Here is an 18,800-nt window from a genome sequence, read left to right as displayed (position 1 = left end):
TGTAGTCTAGGCCCGGGCCTAGACTACAATACCAACATGAGAAATATCCCCTAGACTCTAGGGGATATTTCTCATGTTATTTTAATAACAGGCTTACAAACACATCTTGCAGGAAAAAGAGTCGACGAGAGAGCTTTACAACAGAAAGCCAACTATTAGGCCGGGGACAAACTATTAGGGCATTTGAACACTGATGCCTGCCAGTCACAATGTGGGACAGCGTCTCACTTTGTGGGACGCCTGAAGACTGTCCCACGCAAAGACATCTGGTCACCTACCTGAAGGTGTAGACCAGCTCCTTCTGCCGGAACCACCGGATGACTTCGTCGTCGGCGTCACCGCCGCCGGCGGAGGGCTGGAAGCTGCACGGCAGCAGGCACTCCCGCGAAAAGACACATGTCACATGAGCGTCTGCATGAAAGAAAGGCAAAGCACAACACTGGGTATGGGTGTGACCTCTTTCGGGATTTAAAAAGTCTGTATAATTACCATTTGCTAGCCCCAATCATCTTTCATTCTTTCTAAGAATGTCCACACAGAGAGGTATACATTATATAGGCGTGGGAAAATAGCAGAGCAATTATAGGCTAGTCTACATAAACTGCCTATGTTTACTTCAAAATAAAATTAAAAAATATATAAAATGAATCTAGCACTTGGCCAGTAGGCTATAGATGGGACAGGCTGCAGGACATTTGGCCACCTCGTGTAAAAGTGGCTATTTTGTCCAAAATGTAAGTAATGTAAGTAGGCCTATACATGATGTGATCATGCATGGTAAATCATTATCAGACTTACTTTTATCCTTCAACTTCTTGTTTATGCCCCAACATGACAGGATAGGATATGTACAGGTTTTGTAACAGTCTGTAGCAGTTGTAGAAATATTAGACCTTAATTGTCAAATGTTTAAGAATGTCCTAATCATGTAACGTTTACTTAAAAACAGTTTACAAATATTACATTTGTTAACATTTTGGAAAAAACAGCCAAGGTGCCCAGTGCCCACCTATCATGTTACCAGTAGATGGCAGTAGTGCAGTGCAACACACTGACTGGCTGCTGTCCATCAGAAGTAAGAGATCAGCTGCTGTGTTTCAAGTGTAAACAAAACATGAAACGGGAGAGTTCTAGCTCTGGCCAACTATCAACGCCAGGCCAAACACTGTTCCACTTCCCACTGCTCCAAGCAACACTTTTAAAAGGGGGCTGTTGTTAAAGTGATCTGTTTTTGTTTAAATAAGTGTTAACGGTGTATCCGATTTGGATTAAATCAGATCAAAATGAAATTAAGTCATCCGTCGCCGTGGAAACGGCGTCTTCATTGCATTAGTAAGTATAACAGGGTCCCCTGACGAATCATAGCCGCCAAGCAACTCTAGATTCTATGTACAGTAGAGTAGACTAGAGTGTATACTTAATTACCTTTTCTGTATTTGGGACGTCACGCGGCAGAAGAAAGGTAAACAATAGTCGCGATTCGCGAAAGGGGCTATGTTTGATTCTAGAATTGCAACAACAACCATTGACAGCCCAATGTATCCATGAAACATCCCAACTCACCAACATTGCAGCTGTAGCCTACATAAAGCTTGAATTATCCTTTATGCAAAGCGTTAGTTTCATAAAAATCCATGTAGACATGACTTATGCGCTACTTTCTGTCAAGAAATTCCGTGCCATATTCTTTTCCTAAAGTATTGGAGTTTGGAAGCACTCGTTTTTAGCCTACAGGATGATGTTGTCTCCTATGAATACAATATTAGCCTCCAGGATTCATTTGCAAATTCGAAACAGGTGGTATGCAGGGGCCCTGGCCTAACCAAAAGGATATCCCTATGGACGGGGGGAGCCTAGAGCTGCAGTTGGTGAGTAACGTCATTGTACTGTATCAGTAATATTGCAACTTATGTTGCAATATATTAAATAATGAATCTAGAAGTGCGGGGACACACACACACACCCTTTACCAGGAACTTTTCTTTTCTATTTGTTAAAGTCGGTGGAACAAGGAAGTGTCACCACTGAAAGTGGATCCTGCTCATTTCAAGACAAATGACCACATTGACCATGTGACAAGGACTGCCATCAGAGTGACACAGCTTCCAACTGAGAGTGGTGAAAGGTATGTATAGGCCTACTGTCTGTACTGTCTTTGACAGCCTTTACAACAAAAAAAGGCTCTCGCAATGAACAACATAGCATGCATCTGCCTACGCACGACCACATACTTTGTGTGTGTGTGTGTGTGTGTGTGTGTGTGTGTGTGTGTGTGTCACAGTGTGTGTGTGCGTGTGCGTGTCAGTGTTAATAAATGAGTGTCAGTTACCGCCGTCTAAACACGGGATCATGGGGAGGGATTGGTTGTTTTCGCACCTGAGCTGTTATTGTTCTAAAGACCTGAATGCTCTCTTTCATCAGTCTCAGCCTGTTTGTCCATGGCCTAGCAGCGTCATTGTTGTACGCCCTTGTCATAATTGGCAGCCAGAAGCGACAATGCCCTGTACGTGCACTTTGCCAGCTCATGTGCAACACATGGTTCCACCATGGACACACCGCACTGACTGCACTTTCCTGTCTTCCCCATGCTATAAATCACTCCAGTGACAATAGTCATAACAGTGACTCTGCACTCTAGCTGTGTGTGTAGGCTGATGCAGGAATCTAGCTACTGTTGTAGGGCTGAGCCTGAAAAGTGGGTTTATTTGTTGTGCCTTGTTGTTCTGTTTGAGGACAACATAGTGGAGATAACTGTATTGTGTATTATTCTCAAGAATGCATGAACCAGTGTGCTTTGATGTTGCGGTCAATTGCTAAGAAATCAAATCAAAATCAAAGAGCAGTACGTGGGCAGACTTCCTTCGCGCATTCATCCTTCATGTGTGGTATCCTCGACTAGGGCTGTGTACAGTGCCGACCATTCTAGTCTTTTCTAGAATTAATTTATTATTCATGCAGTATTCAGCTGTGCTGTACGCACACAGTGGTGACTACTGTAGGATAATGGATTCATTCTGAATAAGTACTGAAAACAGTTCTTGTCATTGTGACAGCTGCCCCTTCGAATTATTCACTATGTATGTGACCTGTATATGGCCTCTAATGATGCTGCAGTCATTAGAGAAGTTATTTTATCCTTGCACCTAATCATGCATTTCTGTTCTATTTTTATGGAGATGTCCAAAGTACTCTAACAATTCAGCCCGCACTGTACACAACCCGATGGCCATCAAAGAACATATAACTCTAGTGTCTTTCATACATGTGCAAGGCAAGAGCAAAACTCGATGTCCTGCTCCTTCTGGTCGACAGATCAAGCTGAAAGGAAGCAGTGAATGTCTGTGCCTGAAACCCAGGGACACAAACGTGACATTTCATACTTCTGCGCTAAATGTACTGACACACCATTCTGCTGGATTCAGGATTTGCTCATGTGGTCACTGGGTTGCTATACCTGACCTGCTCAGTCCAGGGAATGGCTGGCCCATCTGGCTGCCACATGTAGAATGACCCTGCCAAACACTAACCACACTCATACCGTCACCTCTCCAACAGTCACTCATTCCAACTAACTAGCTAGCCCTTCATTTCCAGAATGATCCTTATCCATTTTTTGGGGCTTTCACTGAAACTTAAACTTTGGGAAACTAGGAAACAGTTAAACCAGTGCCTTAGACTTTGTGGCAAACGATACATTTGTGTAAGCTTAGCTGTACTTCCTTCAAATGGTTAGATTACTCCCAATGTATGAATGAATGAACCATTGTAAGCGCGTCTAGGCACGTAGAGTGCATAGAAAAGTTGAATGAAGTCTAAATTCATTAGATCAGCATTTGGGGGTGCAACAGTTAACCCATTAAAAGCACATTTGTGTCATTCTAGATTGTTGGCTTAGGCTATTCAAAAATAGCAGATATACAATTTCTGATTTTTTTTTTATCTTGAAAGGGTGAGAAGAACTACTGATTTAAAAGGCATTTTGTAGAATCGGCCTCAGGTCTTAATGGGTTAAACCAGTGCCTCAGTTATAACGTTGTGATAGTAAGCGATACTTTTGTAAGCCTAGCTGCACTTCCTTCAAATGGTTAAGATAACTCGATATCATCATCTGGGGGTGAAACGGTTAAGCCGCTGTTATAACCGCTATGCTGGACAATGGGTCAATTCAGCCGGCCGAGTATCTTGGACAATGAGTGCCCCTGTGTCTTACCTGGTGGCTTATCCTGTCGTGTGTAGCTAATGCAGACGAGGAGAAGGCAGGCCCAGGTGTGTATCGCTGACATGGCTTTTTTCCTCGCGCACAAGTGTGCACATTTGAAATGCACGCGGCTCACGCTGAGCTGCCAGGCGGCGAGAGTGGGACCATTCTCTTCTTCTGACGGGGTGGTGGTGTCGGCTCTCTCCCCGTGATGTCTCCCTCGGCTCTTCCTTCAGCAACTTTCTCTTTTATCACTCTGGGTGGTTGTGAGGAGACAGAGTAATGAGAGATGAGACACACACACACACACACACACACACACACACGTAGGCACACACACCCCCAGAGAGAGAGAGAGAGAGAGAGAGAGAGAGAACAATTCAGAGAGCAATAGAGACAGTCAGATGGAGGAAGAGAAGAGGAGAGTGAGAGGCCAAGGGAGAAAGAGAGAGTGACTCACATGGGAGACACACACATCAGAGAGAGAGAGGGAGGTGGTGAGGGAGAGAAGGACTGAGTGAGAGAGAGAGAGAGGAGCAGAGCTAATGAGAGGCACGTTCCAAATCGCACGACCGCACATGACATACTGCTGTGGAAGAACTTGTTCTTAGACACTGTGGTTTTTGCGCCGCAGGTTTGATCTCCCGATGAGCGGTGATGTTCCAACCACCTCTGGTTTTGCTTTTAACCTTCCCTTTTATTCCACGAGATAGATTTACTGCAGGGTGTCCACCGTGTCTAATATCACTTTATTCCTCCGCTGAAAGGCTTGCAAGTAAATAGTCAAGTACAATCGTCATGGAAATTGGAAAGTATTTTTCGTATAAGGTATTTTAAGAATGCTGACGTCGGCTCATCGTCAGTCGGTCAACTACGTTGATCCCAAACAGTAAACCTTGAAAACGGCTGGACTTCCATGACATTTTCTGAGCACCAATTTGGGTATAATAGGCTGCTATGCTTTATAGTTCAGGGGTAGGCAACCTTAGGCAAGGGCGCCAACATTGGCACAGGGGAGGTTGAGTTTTTATTTATTTTAAATTTTAATATATAAAAAAAAACTTTAGTCCGTTAAATTAAGTCCCCTCACGTCTACAAATGACATGCTGTCCCACACATAATGACATTCATTCAAACTCCTAACGCTGAGTGTGGAGGCATTCTGTGAGATAGGTGGGTTATTGCCCAATGGGTCTAATGATCATTAAATCCTGATGTGAAAGACTCTAACTATTTCTAAAGGTTGTTTTGTATCCTATGGGCAATCCTATTGGAGAGGGGCTATTGGGTTACAACTCGGATGGGGCTCTACAGAATGTTGTTGCTCGACATGCCAACTAGTGGCCCTTAGGCTTGTTTGGGTGGGACCGGGTAGGCCAGTGAGAAGCCCCTACGGGAAGGACATAGAGTTTTTGCCATTTTGGCATTTATGACCTTACCCCAAAGTCTGTTTAGTGTTTACTTGGTTATGTGCCAGTGGAAATAGCCGGTCTACAAACTATATCAGGTATAACCCCAAACCTACTTTTCAAACTCCACTATACTGCACTCGTGTGTGTGTGGACATTTGGCTCTCAAGTATTGTCAAACAAGTACACACACACACACCCCCCCCCCCCCCCCCCCTCTTCTACATCAGTTGTTTGGAATTGTAACGTCCGGAGCGTGACAGAGGGGTGGAGAGAGCTTTTCTCTACAGCTGGTCTCCATTCACAAGAAAATCCCCAGCAGGTTATCTCAGTCTCCCCATCTTAGCCGTATCTCAGCCAACCATCTTACCATCACCGTGCCTAATATAAACACTATGGACTTGGTACCTCGCATCAAGGATCGGCATGACCTAATCTCTGCACTGATAAAAGGGCTAATTAGGGTTACGGGGACATCACGACCGTGTTTACACACCGGTGAGTCACTTTGAGAAAGGAATAAGAGACGAATGTTATGAATCACTGTGACTGTAATCTCTCAAGACGGATACACAGTCAGAGCTCCGCAGCTGATTCAAATTTGAAAGGAAATACTTTTTTTGTGCTATGACTGACTGACTGTCACACAATGATGCCCGTTCAGGTTCCTGTAATGCAGAGACGGAAAGCTATACCGGGAACTGAGAGGATATTACTTTACAGTTATGTCACGATTAGAATGACTTGGGCAATGTTCAGTGAGCTCACATCAACGATGCTATACAGTCCTTTACAGTATACTTTGTTGTGCAGTTGCTAGTGAATAAATAGGTGATCTACAAGCTGATGTGTCACAGTTTAAAAAGGATCGGAAAATGTGTACCGTTTGTCATTGTGATTGATCTTAAAATCTTCATTGAATTTGTTTTCAAATCTGTTGCATCTTAACTTCAGGAAAAACTTGACAGAAAAAGCCTCGCTCATTGTATAAAAAAAATGAAGGAAAACTCCTTAGACCGAGACTTAAGAAAACATTTTTTATTTTATTTTAACATGCTCATAAAGTGCTCAAAGTGCAAGTAGAAAACGTTTCGGTCCTAAGACCTTCGTCAGTGATACATGATTTTCACAGACCAAAACAATACAGCTCCGGTGCTCAGTACTTAACTATCATCTATATATACAAGTGAAAAGGTGTACCCATACTCATTCTTCATGCTCTATCTCCGACCGAACCACACTTTCACCACACATCTCTATATGCAAAATAAATTCGCCACGCTCCCCGCACTGACATAGCCTATTTTTTAGCCCTTCAAGTGTCTTATTTACTCTGCAAATAATACTTTTATGAAACACGCTGTTATTGCTCAACGTCAACAGCCTACGTCACAATCGTCATGTTGGCGTCTACCAACATCGTCATGTTGGCGTCTACTACGCCAACTACGTTCACTTAATGGGGCCAGTCTTTCACAGTGACACACATGTTACATGAACCACGCGCCCGGGATGGTTTCTACCCCTCAATGTCGTATTTGCTGCGCCCTACGCTGTTGCCACAACACAAGGAATTTAACCACGCTACTTGCATACACTGCAACTCGCTTACAATTCGCAAACCTGGCAACACTGCCCTCTCTTACCAGCCCCGCCCCCACACTAGCTTGACAATGTCATCTCGCGCAGCACAGAATCTGATCTCGCGCAGGACATTGATGAGAGACAGAAGGAACAGGAGAGATTATACGATCGCTATTTCGCTTATTCCATCTAAATCTCTTTATTTACAAAATAAATGACTCGACGATTCCCTTAGTTACATCAACATTGTTCTTTGTCAATAATCGGATTGGGCCAAAATATCACCCTTACACCGATCACTTTGCCTATTTTCGCCACACAGCCAATTTACTTCCGCGAGCGGCCGGGCCATTCCGCCCATGCGAATGCATGGAGAAAAAAAAGAGACGAAAATCCAACTGTATCGGAGCAGTGCCACACACACACACACACACTCAGTCACACACACACACACACACACACACATACACACACACACATACACACACACACACACACACACACACACACACACACACACACACACACACAGAGAGGAGTTGACAAGTGAGAGAACGAGACGGCTGTTGCGTTTCACCATGGCCAGTGCAGTTGTAGACAGCGACGATCGTCAAATATATGGCCGTTAGTACTGTTAATTCAACATCCGGTGAGGGGAGGATACGGATTGTGTATGGAAATCAGCGCATACAGTGGGTGGGCTTTAGACCGGATGTAAGCCACATCCACTAAATGTACACTCAATAGAAATAGTATAAAATACTGCATAAAATGGTGTAGCCTACTGCAGCTATTTATAACCAGGTAGTGTATAAGTGAAATTACACACTTAAATTAGTATTTAATACTTGAACTAACAACAGATGGGTCTATATACTATTTGTCTTTTTTTTTTTTTTTCATTTACTTACTTAGAGCTTCACAAGAATGTTACAAGTCATCTCATCTTAAAGAAACATTTAAAAAATGTTAGGGCATAAAACCCAAAGTTGTTAAACCTTTTCTTATTCTCATTCTGATTTGTTATTTATAGAAAATAAATGTGACTTATTGGGAAACAAGTGTTTTTCTTTACAAACCAAGATATTGGCCTAAATTATAATGAATATAGCCCTCAATGCTGAAAAAGAAGGTTTTACAAAAATAGATTGAAAAAATTTAATCAAACATCGAAGCAAATCGTGAGCTTCAAATCGAACATTGAATTGAATCGTGGACTAGGCGAATCGTGATAGCGAATCGAACATCGAATCGAATCGTGAGCTGCAAATCCAAAATTGAATTGAATCGTGGACTAGGCGAATCGTGACAGCCCTAATGTATACATACGCCTGCACGCACACACACGCACATGCACGCCTGTAAGGCCCCCCCCCCACACACACACACACCAACATGCGATTCATTAAATAACTATTTCTCCGCACGCGCGCACACAACATTATTCACGTGAAGCCTACAGGGAATTACAGACGGAATGTATATACACACACACACACAGTCCCGGCTCACATGCTTAGAATTTATAGATGCGCAATTTTGGGATTATTTTTGTACATTGAAAAAATATTGGGGGTCCTTTGCTCTTGCCATGACAATGTTTGAGAACCACTGCTCTAAAACAATATTAGACAAAGTTTGAGACACAAACACATTGCTCTCTCTCTCTCTCTCTTCTCCTTTTGTATAAATTAAATAGGCCTATTCATGATTCTGCTTATAGAGAAGTAGCCTATGTTAGTTTGTTTTATGGACTTGAGAGCTACTTTCAAAACCACCAGCTCAACATACCCACCAAATAAAACTATCATCCCATTGCTGCAAATAGTGACAAAATGTAATTGAGGGGCCTTTCATATAAACGCACATGGAATGGGAAATAGAGGGGGAAAAATGCAAATCGTAGGCTTTTATTTTTGTTGGTATTTGACTTTGCTACTGATGATTGTAAGCAACAACAAGTATTGCATTGTGTGTTTGAGCTGACAGGCCCTTTTTGATGTCAATCACTCAAGTCATTTCAGGTCATCTAAAGCGGAAGATGCAACAATCGTTTTTTATATTAAAATTATATATATTTTTACTGCCATGTCATGTGGTCTACCTGCAAAGCCTTTGTAGATCGTGATCTACCATTTGGGCACCACTTAACGTCAGATCAGGGGTTTTTGTCGGCCAGCGCCAACAATGCTCCCCGAAAGCATAATCGCAGCAAATACCGGGCAGTGTGTATGAGCCTTAACATGTTGACTACACTACACTACACATAATAACTAATAACCCGTTTTCAGCTTAAAGCAATTATATTTAATTGAAGCAACTCCTTAGCATTGTTTTCATACCATGGATGTGATAAGAAAATATCAAACATAAGGGAAATATTAAATAGTATCGGGTGTACCAGTTTGGGCTTTTCTTTTTTTTCAATGGGGCAATACATTGATTAAACAAACGTTTGATTGATTGAGTTGTACAATGTTATACAACCCTAAACTACTTTTAGAATACACTACACAATACAATACAATTTCAGAACATATAATATTGGCATATATGTCAAATATGTAAATATTACATATCGCATTGAATGGAAGCGGACCATTTGTAACACGTTACAAATGACCCGCTTTTGCAAGTTTTCTTTGCAGTTGCTTACAGACCAGAATGAACGTGAATTCCGTCTAAACACGATGCAAACTAATGAAGAACATAAGCATGAACACATCCATGTGGATTTTTATTCACCAACACCAAAGACAAAAATTGTAGCACACATATACTCCAGGTGTAAAATTATACGCATTTTGAAGGTAAACACTTCAAACTTCCTGGGCACGTAGAGTACGTTACTGTACACATACTGACGCGATGGCGTCATGGTGGCGTTGACCAATCAAGATATAACGTCCATGTTACAACCGTGAAGCGTTACAACCTTGGCGGCTCTCCCCTACATTTGTTACTAACATTAGGTTGTGGCGAAGTAGAAACGTGGCCAGCAGATACTGTGTTTTGGACAAACAGGCTAGGTATTGGGGTTGATTTGGGTCAACTGGACAAACAGCGTGGTGTTGTTTTGTGTCTGTGTTTGTGTTGGAGCGCCTCAGTGTGGCCGTACAGGTCATGTGCAACCTCTTCCACAGAGAGATGGAGACACTAAATCTCAGCTGGACAAACATGTTTGCATGCATGCATCGCTGCCTTGCATGCTGTGTGCTACTTTTGAGTCTGTCACTTACTTTGACTGATTTATGGCATTGTCTTTCTGTTAAAATCCAACTATGTTAATTTAAGAAATCTGGGCATATAGGTCATTGTTTATTCACTGTGCACACGTGTAGCCTATTGTATGTCAGACTGTATGTCTGTCCCACAGTCACAATCCTTTAGTAATTAGGCTGTGGAAATATTCAGGACAAAACAATGGTACATTTCCAATAACCCATCCGTTACTACATGTGGAGTCAACTCCCGGCATTTCTTTCTTCCCATAGTGCGTGGCGAAGTAGCTCTGGGATGAGTGCGCGCGAAGCGCGCACGAAATTCTAGTCTACTATACAAGTGAAAAGGTGTACCCATACTCATTCTTCATGCTCTATCTCCGACCGAACCACACTTTCACCACACATCTCTATATGCAAAATAAATTCGCCACCCTCCCCGAACTGACATAGCCTATTTTTTAGCCGTTCAAGTTTCTTAGTTACTCTGCAAATATTACTTTTATGAAAATCACGATCGAGCCAGCAGATAAACGGGTGCCACAACACGCCGAGAAACAAGGAATTTAACCACGCTACTTGCATACACTGCAACTCGCTTACAATTCGCAAACCTGGCAACACTGCCTGCCTCTTACGTCACCAGCTCTGTTCCTCCTGGCCTCCGTAGTCCGTCGCGCTCACAATCTGTCGCAGCCATCTTGCTTTTCTTTTGGATGGGCGAGTGGACATTTAATGCTAATAAATTAATTATAGGTCCAGCAAGCAAATCATGATGGTCTGATTGTGCTCAATAGGTCACAATAACATTCCGAAATTAGGTGTTGTGTTTTGTATGGCATTTTCCCCAGTAGTAGTTGCATATCTATCTCAGCTTTTGCCTGATAGCACACATGCTAACGTCAGCAGCCATAGCAACATACAGTGTGCGCAGACATAACATGAGTTGTTTACAACACAAACACACGGCCTTTTCACCACGCAATACACACAACAGCTCGGGAGTTATTAAACCGAACGTGGACGCTGTTTCAGTGTTACATTTGCTGCGCATATCGGAATAATTGTAACGGCATGCATGATAAATGTAACAACGCTAAAAAACACCATTAAACATATCGTTTTCACCTTAAAGCTATTACATTTCATTGAAGCAACTCCTTAGCATTGTTTTCATACCATGGATGTGATAAGATAATGTATCAAACATAAGGGAAATATTAAATAGGATCGGGTGTACCAGTTTGGCCATTTCTTTTTTTTCAATGGGGCAATACATTGATTAAACAAACGTTTGATTGATTGAGTTGTACAACGTTATACAAGCCTAAACTAATTTTAGAATACACTACACAATACAATACAATTTTAGAACATATTTTGCACGTTCCATTTTTTTACTCAGAGATCCCTTTAGCTACACATGTAATATTTCCAGGCAACGGACCTACACATGTCAGCTACCATAAACCACTTCAAGTTATTAGGACGAAATAACTGACAGGAGTGACGGTGCTGTGCTGTGAGTAAACTAATAGGGGAGAGCCGCCAAGGATGTAACATTTTGCACGTTTCATTCTTTTACTCAGAGATCCGTTTAGCTACACATGTAATATTTTCAGGCAACGGACCTACACATGTCAGCTACCATAAACCACTTCAAGTTATTTTTTTGATAAAACAGGTCGGGAGTTATTCAACCGAACGTGGACGCTGTTTCAGTGTTACATTTGCTGCGCATATCGGATCAATTGTAACGGCATGCATGATAAATGTAACAACGCTAAAAAACACCATTAAACATATCGTTCTCAGCTTAAAGCAATTACATTTCATTGAAGCAACTCCTTAGCATTGTTTTTATACCATGGATGTGATAAGAAAATGTATCAAACATAAGGGAAATATTAAATAGTATCGGGTGTACCAGTACCAGTTTGGCCATTTCTTTTTTTTCAATGGGGCAATACATTGATTAAACAAACGTTTGATTGATTGAGTTGTACAACGTTATACAACCCTAAACTAATTTCAGAATACACTACACGATACAATACCATTTCAGAACATATAATATTGGCCAATATGTCAAATATGTAAATATTACATATAATGGCATTGAATGGAAGCGGACCATTTGTAACACATGTTACAAATGACCCGCTTTTGCAAGTTTTCTTTGCAGTTGCTTACAGACCAGAATGAACGTGAATTCCGTCTAAACACGATGCAAACTAATGAAGAACATAAGCATGAACACATCCATGTGGATTTTTATTCACCAACACCAAAGACAAAAATTGTACCACACATATACTCCAGGTGTAAAATTAGACGCATTTTGAAGGTAAACACTTCAAACTTCAAACTCCTGGCCACGTAGAGTACGTTGCTGTACACATACTGACGCGATGGCGTCATGGTGGCGTTGACCAATCAAGATATAACGTCCATGTTACAACCGTGAAGCGTTACAACCTTGGCGGCTCTCCCCTACATTTGTTACTAACATTAGGTTGTGGCGAAGTAGACACGTGGCCAGCAGATACTGTGTTTTGGACAAACAGGCTAGGTATTGGTGTTGATTTGGGTCAACTGGACAAACAGCGTGGTGTTGTTTTGTGTCTGTGTTTGTGTTGGAGCGCCTCAGTGTGGCCGTACAGGTCATGTGCAACCTCTTCCACAGAGAGATGGAGACACTAAATCTCAGCTGGACAAACATGTTTGCATGCATGCATCGCTGCCTTGCATGCTGTGTGCTACTGTTGAGTCTGTCACTTACTTTGACTGATTTATGGCATTGTCTTTCTGTTAAAATCCAACTATGTTAATTTAAGAACTCTGGGCATATAGGTCATTGTTTATTCACTGTGCACACGTGTAGCCTATTGTATGTCAGACTGTATGTCTGTCCCACAGTCACAATCCTTTAGTACTTAGGCTGTGGAAATATTCAGGACAAAACAATGGTACATTTCCAATAACCCATTCGTTACTACATGTGGAGTCAACTCCCGCCATTTATTTCTTCCCATAGTGCGTGGCAAAGTCGCTCTGGGATGAGTGCGCGCGTAGCGCGCACGAAATTCTAGTCTACTATACAAGTGAAAAGGTGTACCCATACTCATTCTTCATGCTCTATCTCCGACCGAACCACACTTTCACCACACATCTCTATATGCAAAATAAATTCGCCACCCTCCCCGAACTGACATAGCCTATTTTTTAGCCGTTCAAGTTTCTTAGTTACTCTGCAAATATTACTTTTATGAAAATCACGATCGAGCCAGCAGATAAACGGGTGCCACAACACGCCGAGAAACAAGGAATTTAACCACGCTACTTGCATACACTGCAACTCGCTTACAATTCGCAAACCTGGCAACACTGCCTGCCTCTTACGTCACCAGCTCTGTTCCTCCTGGCCTCCGTAGTCCGTCGCGCTCACAATCTGTCGCAGCCATCTTGCTTTTCTTTTGGATGGGCGAGTGGACATTTAATGCTAATAAATTAATTATAGGTCCAGCAAGCAAATCATGATGGTCTGATTGTGCTCAATAGGTCACAATAACATTCCGAAATTAGGTGTTGTGTTTTGTATGGCATTTTCCCCAGTAGTAGTTGCATATCTATCTCAGCTTTTGCCTGATAGCACACATGCTAACGTCAGCAGCCATAGCAACATACAGTGTGCGCAGACATAACATGAGTTGTTTACAACACAAACACACGGCCTTTTAACCACGCAATACACACAACAGCTCGGGAGTTATTAAACCGAACGTGGACGCTGTTTCAGTGTTACATTTGCTGCGCATATCGGAATAATTGTAACGGCATGCATGATAAATGTAACAACGCTAAAAAACACCATTAAACATATCGTTTTCAGCTTAAAGCTATTACATTTCATTGAAGCAACTCCTTAGCATTGTTTTCATACCATGGATGTGATAAGATAATGTATCAAACATAAGGGAAATATTAAATAGCATCGGGTGTACCAGTTTGGCCATTTCTTTTTTTTCAATGGGGCAATACATTGATTAAACAAACGTTTGATTGATTGAGTTGTACAACGTTATACAACCCTAAACTAATTTTAGAATACACTACACAATACAATACAATTTTAGAACATATTTTGCACGTTCCATTTTTTTACTCAGAGATCCCTTTAGCTACACGTCATATTTCCAGGCAACGGACCTACACATGTCAGCTACCATAAACCACTTCAAGTTATTAGGACGAAATAACTGACAGGAGTGACGGTGCTGTGCTGTGAGTAAACTAATAGGGGAGAGCCGCCAAGGATGTAACATTTTGCACGTTTCATTCTTTTACTCAGAGATCCGTTTAGCTACACATGTAATATTTTCAGGCAACGGACCTACACATGTCAGCTACCATAAACCACTTCAAGTTATTTTTTTGATAAAACAGGTCGGGAGTTATTCAACCGAACGTGGACGCTGTTTCAGTGTTACATTTGCTGCGCATATCGGATCAATTGTAACGGCATGCATGATAAATGTAACAACGCTAAAAAACACCATTAAACATATCGTTCTCAGCTTAAAGCAATTACATTTCATTGAAGCAACTCCTTAGCATTGTTTTCATACCATGGATGTGATAAGAAAATGTATCAAACATAAGGGAAATATTAAATAGTATCGGGTGTACCAGTACCAGTTTGGCCATTTCTTTTTTTTCAATGGGGCAATACATTGATTAAACAAACGTTTGATTGATTGAGTTGTACAACGTTATACAACCCTAAACTAATTTCAGAATACACTACACGATACAATACCATTTCAGAACATATAATATTGGCCAATATGTCAAATATGTAAATATTACATATAATGGCATTGAATGGAAGCGGACCATTTGTAACACATGTTACAAATGACCCGCTTTTGCAAGTTTTCTTTGCAGTTGCTTACAGACCAGAATGAACGTGAATTCCGTCTAAACACGATGCAAACTAATGAAGAACATAAGCATGAACACATCCATGTGGATTTTTATTCACCAACACCAAAGACAAAAATTGTACCACACATATACTCCAGGTGTAAAATTAGACGCATTTTGAAGGTAAACACTTCAAACTTCAAACTCCTGGCCACGTAGAGTACGTTGCTGTACACATACTGACGCGATGGCGTCATGGTGGCGTTGACCAATCAAGATATAACGTCCATGTTACAACCGTGAAGCGTTACAACCTTGGCGGCTCTCCCCTACATTTGTTACTAACATTAGGTTGTGGCGAAGTAGACACGTGGCCAGCAGATACTGTGTTTTGGACAAACAGGCTAGGTATTGGTGTTGATTTGGGTCAACTGGACAAACAGCGTGGTGTTGTTTTGTGTCTGTGTTTGTGTTGGAGCGCCTCAGTGTGGCCGTACAGGTCATGTGCAACCTCTTCCACAGAGAGATGGAGACACTAAATCTCAGCTGGACAAACATGTTTGCATGCATGCATCGCTGCCTTGCATGCTGTGTGCTACTGTTGAGTCTGTCACTTACTTTGACTGATTTATGGCATTGTCTTTCTGTTAAAATCCAACTATGTTAATTTAAGAACTCTGGGCATATAGGTCATTGTTTATTCACTGTGCACACGTGTAGCCTATTGTATGTCAGACTGTATGTCTGTCCCACAGTCACAATCCTTTAGTACTTAGGCTGTGGAAATATTCAGGACAAAACAATGGTACATTTCCAATAACCCATTCGTTACTACATGTGGAGTCAACTCCCGCCATTTATTTCTTCCCATAGTGCGTGGCAAAGTCGCTCTGGGATGAGTGCGCGCGTAGCGCGCACGAAATTCTAGTATCATACATTATTCATAGAGTGGGTGATTTTTTTCCCTTCTTTTTAGAGAAAGGAACACAGTTTGATAACGAGACAACGGCAAATATACAGTACATATGGTGAATGATCAAAATAGAAAATAAACTTCCATAAAAACCTGGTTAACAGTTTTTTTTTGTTGACCCTGTATTGCATTTGAAATGGATATTGTGTTCACATGGTTGTAGTGTGTGATTGTTGTATTTGTTTGTGTTGACTCTTGTCTCTCTTGTCTTTTACCTGGTGCATGGCTAAAGATACACTATGTAACCTCTTTAGTCAATACATTTGTATTTTGACCCATCTGTACAGTATGGTACGGTAACTAACACATTTGGGGTTGTTTTATTTGGTCTCCCTGCTCTTCTATCGAGGCATTTTGATCCTGTGGTCTGGTTTGACCACTGCTACTTGACACTTGACAGGTGGTAAAATTATATTGCTCCCCTGAGCAAGCAGGCAGGCTCTAATGGTGAAAAGTGGTAAAAAGGTCGGCATCTGTGCCAGAGACCCAGGTTGAAAACTGGGGTAGCACATGCAATTCAGTGTGTATAGCTTTAAATAAAGGACATGATGAGATGGTTTTGAGCCACTCTGTAACAACAAAACGTCTCAATGGTTTGTTTATAAGTCTAAACCCACTGTGACGCACAGTATATAGTTTGAGCAACTTGGGGAATAAATCTCCCACATGTTAAGATATTGCTAAAACTCTGAATTCCAAGTCAATGGGAGAAGAAGGCAATTGGCAATTGATTTTCTTTGCTTCAACCATCCTAAGAAAAGTGATGAAAAAGACTTACTGTAGTCCAGAGGTGTAGTGTCCACATCAAATGACAGACAGCCACGGTGAGGGTGCGGAGAGGTACGAACCAGAGACCGATCTGAGCCTTGTGAGACTGAGCCTGGTCTTGACTAGACCAACAGGTTATTTAGAGAATAGACTCACGCATGCACGGACACGCACGCACTCACTGACACACGCACACGCTCTCTCTCTCTCTCTCTCTCTCTCTCTCTCTCTCTCTCTCTCTCACTCACACTCACACTCACACTCACACACACACAACAATGTGCACAATGCACATCCACTTAGCAAAGCCCAAGGCACTGTAGGGAGGCGAATACACTCTACACCACACACACACACACACACACACACACACACACGCACATGCAAACACACAACATAACATGCCCCTCTGCATGGGGTGGAGTTACGGCTGTCTCACACACACACACACACACACACACACACACACTCCACACAACCCCGCCTTCTCTATTACGCTGTGCCCCCCTCCCCTGAATGGGGTGGAGACTGGAGAGATAGGATATGATTCACATACACACACACACACACACACACACACAGACACACACAGACACACACGCGCGCACACGCACACTGTCAAGCACTTACACACCCATACCTATGATGGATGTGACATGTTTTTTACCAGAACACACACTAATAGACGCTTGCTCAAGTCTTGGAAACATGTTAGGCAAACTTGCAAGGGAGTTTTTGTTGATTTTGACAGCAAATTTGTGTTTAGTTTTAGTCATAGTCTTTTGGATAAAATTCCATTTAGTTTTAGTCATAATAGTCATCTGAAATGTTATACACACTAAGCATTAGACGTACTTTTCAGACCATTTTTAACCCATTTTTAGACCGTCGTCTAATAGGCGACTATTGCTCAGTGGGTAGTTTAAGTCTAGTTATATATATACCATATAGATTTTATTTTAGCGCCCCATGATGGCGTTGTTGTGGGAATTATGAAGACTCAAATCGATATAGTATATTGTTCCATGCTAGTCTGTCTGGTCGTGTCTGTGAGCAACGACACCTTGGCCTGAAAGCCTGTCTTAATCCAATCAACCCTTTGATTGGATTAAGACAGGCTTGATTGACAGATTTGATTGATTTTACATACATCAAGCTGTATGTAAAAGACCATGTCACACTTATTGTTTGTTGAGACCCTGCTGGGTTTGTTGAGGTATCACTAGGTAGTTCCTGTCTCAGGAGGGGGGCGCCGCGACAGTCAGGGCGTCTGTAGTGTATTGTACCTTTGTGATGGTCATGTTTATCTGTGGACCTGTGTGATAAAGACAGAATGCTTTCTCACTTTTCCTCTTGAGCCACATGTTTAATTGTTTTTCATTTTCTGTTTGGCATAACCTCATTTCGTACTCGGTATTCCCGCATGTCGGTATTCAGTCATTATCCAACAGTTTGCTGTTTAACTATGCCGGCTAAGTTAGCAATCAGTTGATCTTGACTACCGTTTTATATGCATATATTCATTTCATTTCATCATTTGGACAGAGACAATTGGTTGGTCAAACATACTTTTATTCCTTTCAAAGTCCAACAGTTTGACAACATAGTAATGATTACTCAAACCCACTACTCACACCATTCTCATTTCCTGGTCAAAGTTTCACAAAAGAGTCACTACTGAATCAACTTCTCCTTTTATAGGTGGAGGATTCAATTGGGTT

General features: G+C 41.8%; 1 long non-coding RNA gene across 1 annotated transcript; it reads right to left on the bottom strand.

The window, feature by feature from the left end:
* Positions 1-277: 277 nt before the first annotated feature.
* On the bottom strand, positions 278-17,218 carry LOC308336096. Its single transcript, XR_013966110.1, has 3 exons — positions 17,090-17,218; positions 4,211-4,454; positions 278-411 (listed from the first exon to the last, which is right to left on the bottom strand). It is a non-coding gene; the product is annotated as an uncharacterized lncRNA (long non-coding RNA).
* Between the last annotated feature and the right edge of the window lie 1,582 nt (positions 17,219-18,800).

The sequence above is a fragment of the Protomyctophum bolini genome, assembly GCF_963924005.1.
Source record: "Protomyctophum bolini genome assembly, chromosome: 21".
Classification (NCBI taxonomy): Eukaryota; Metazoa; Chordata; class Actinopteri; order Myctophiformes; family Myctophidae; genus Protomyctophum; species Protomyctophum bolini.
This window is presented reverse-complemented; position numbering and strand designations above follow the sequence as displayed.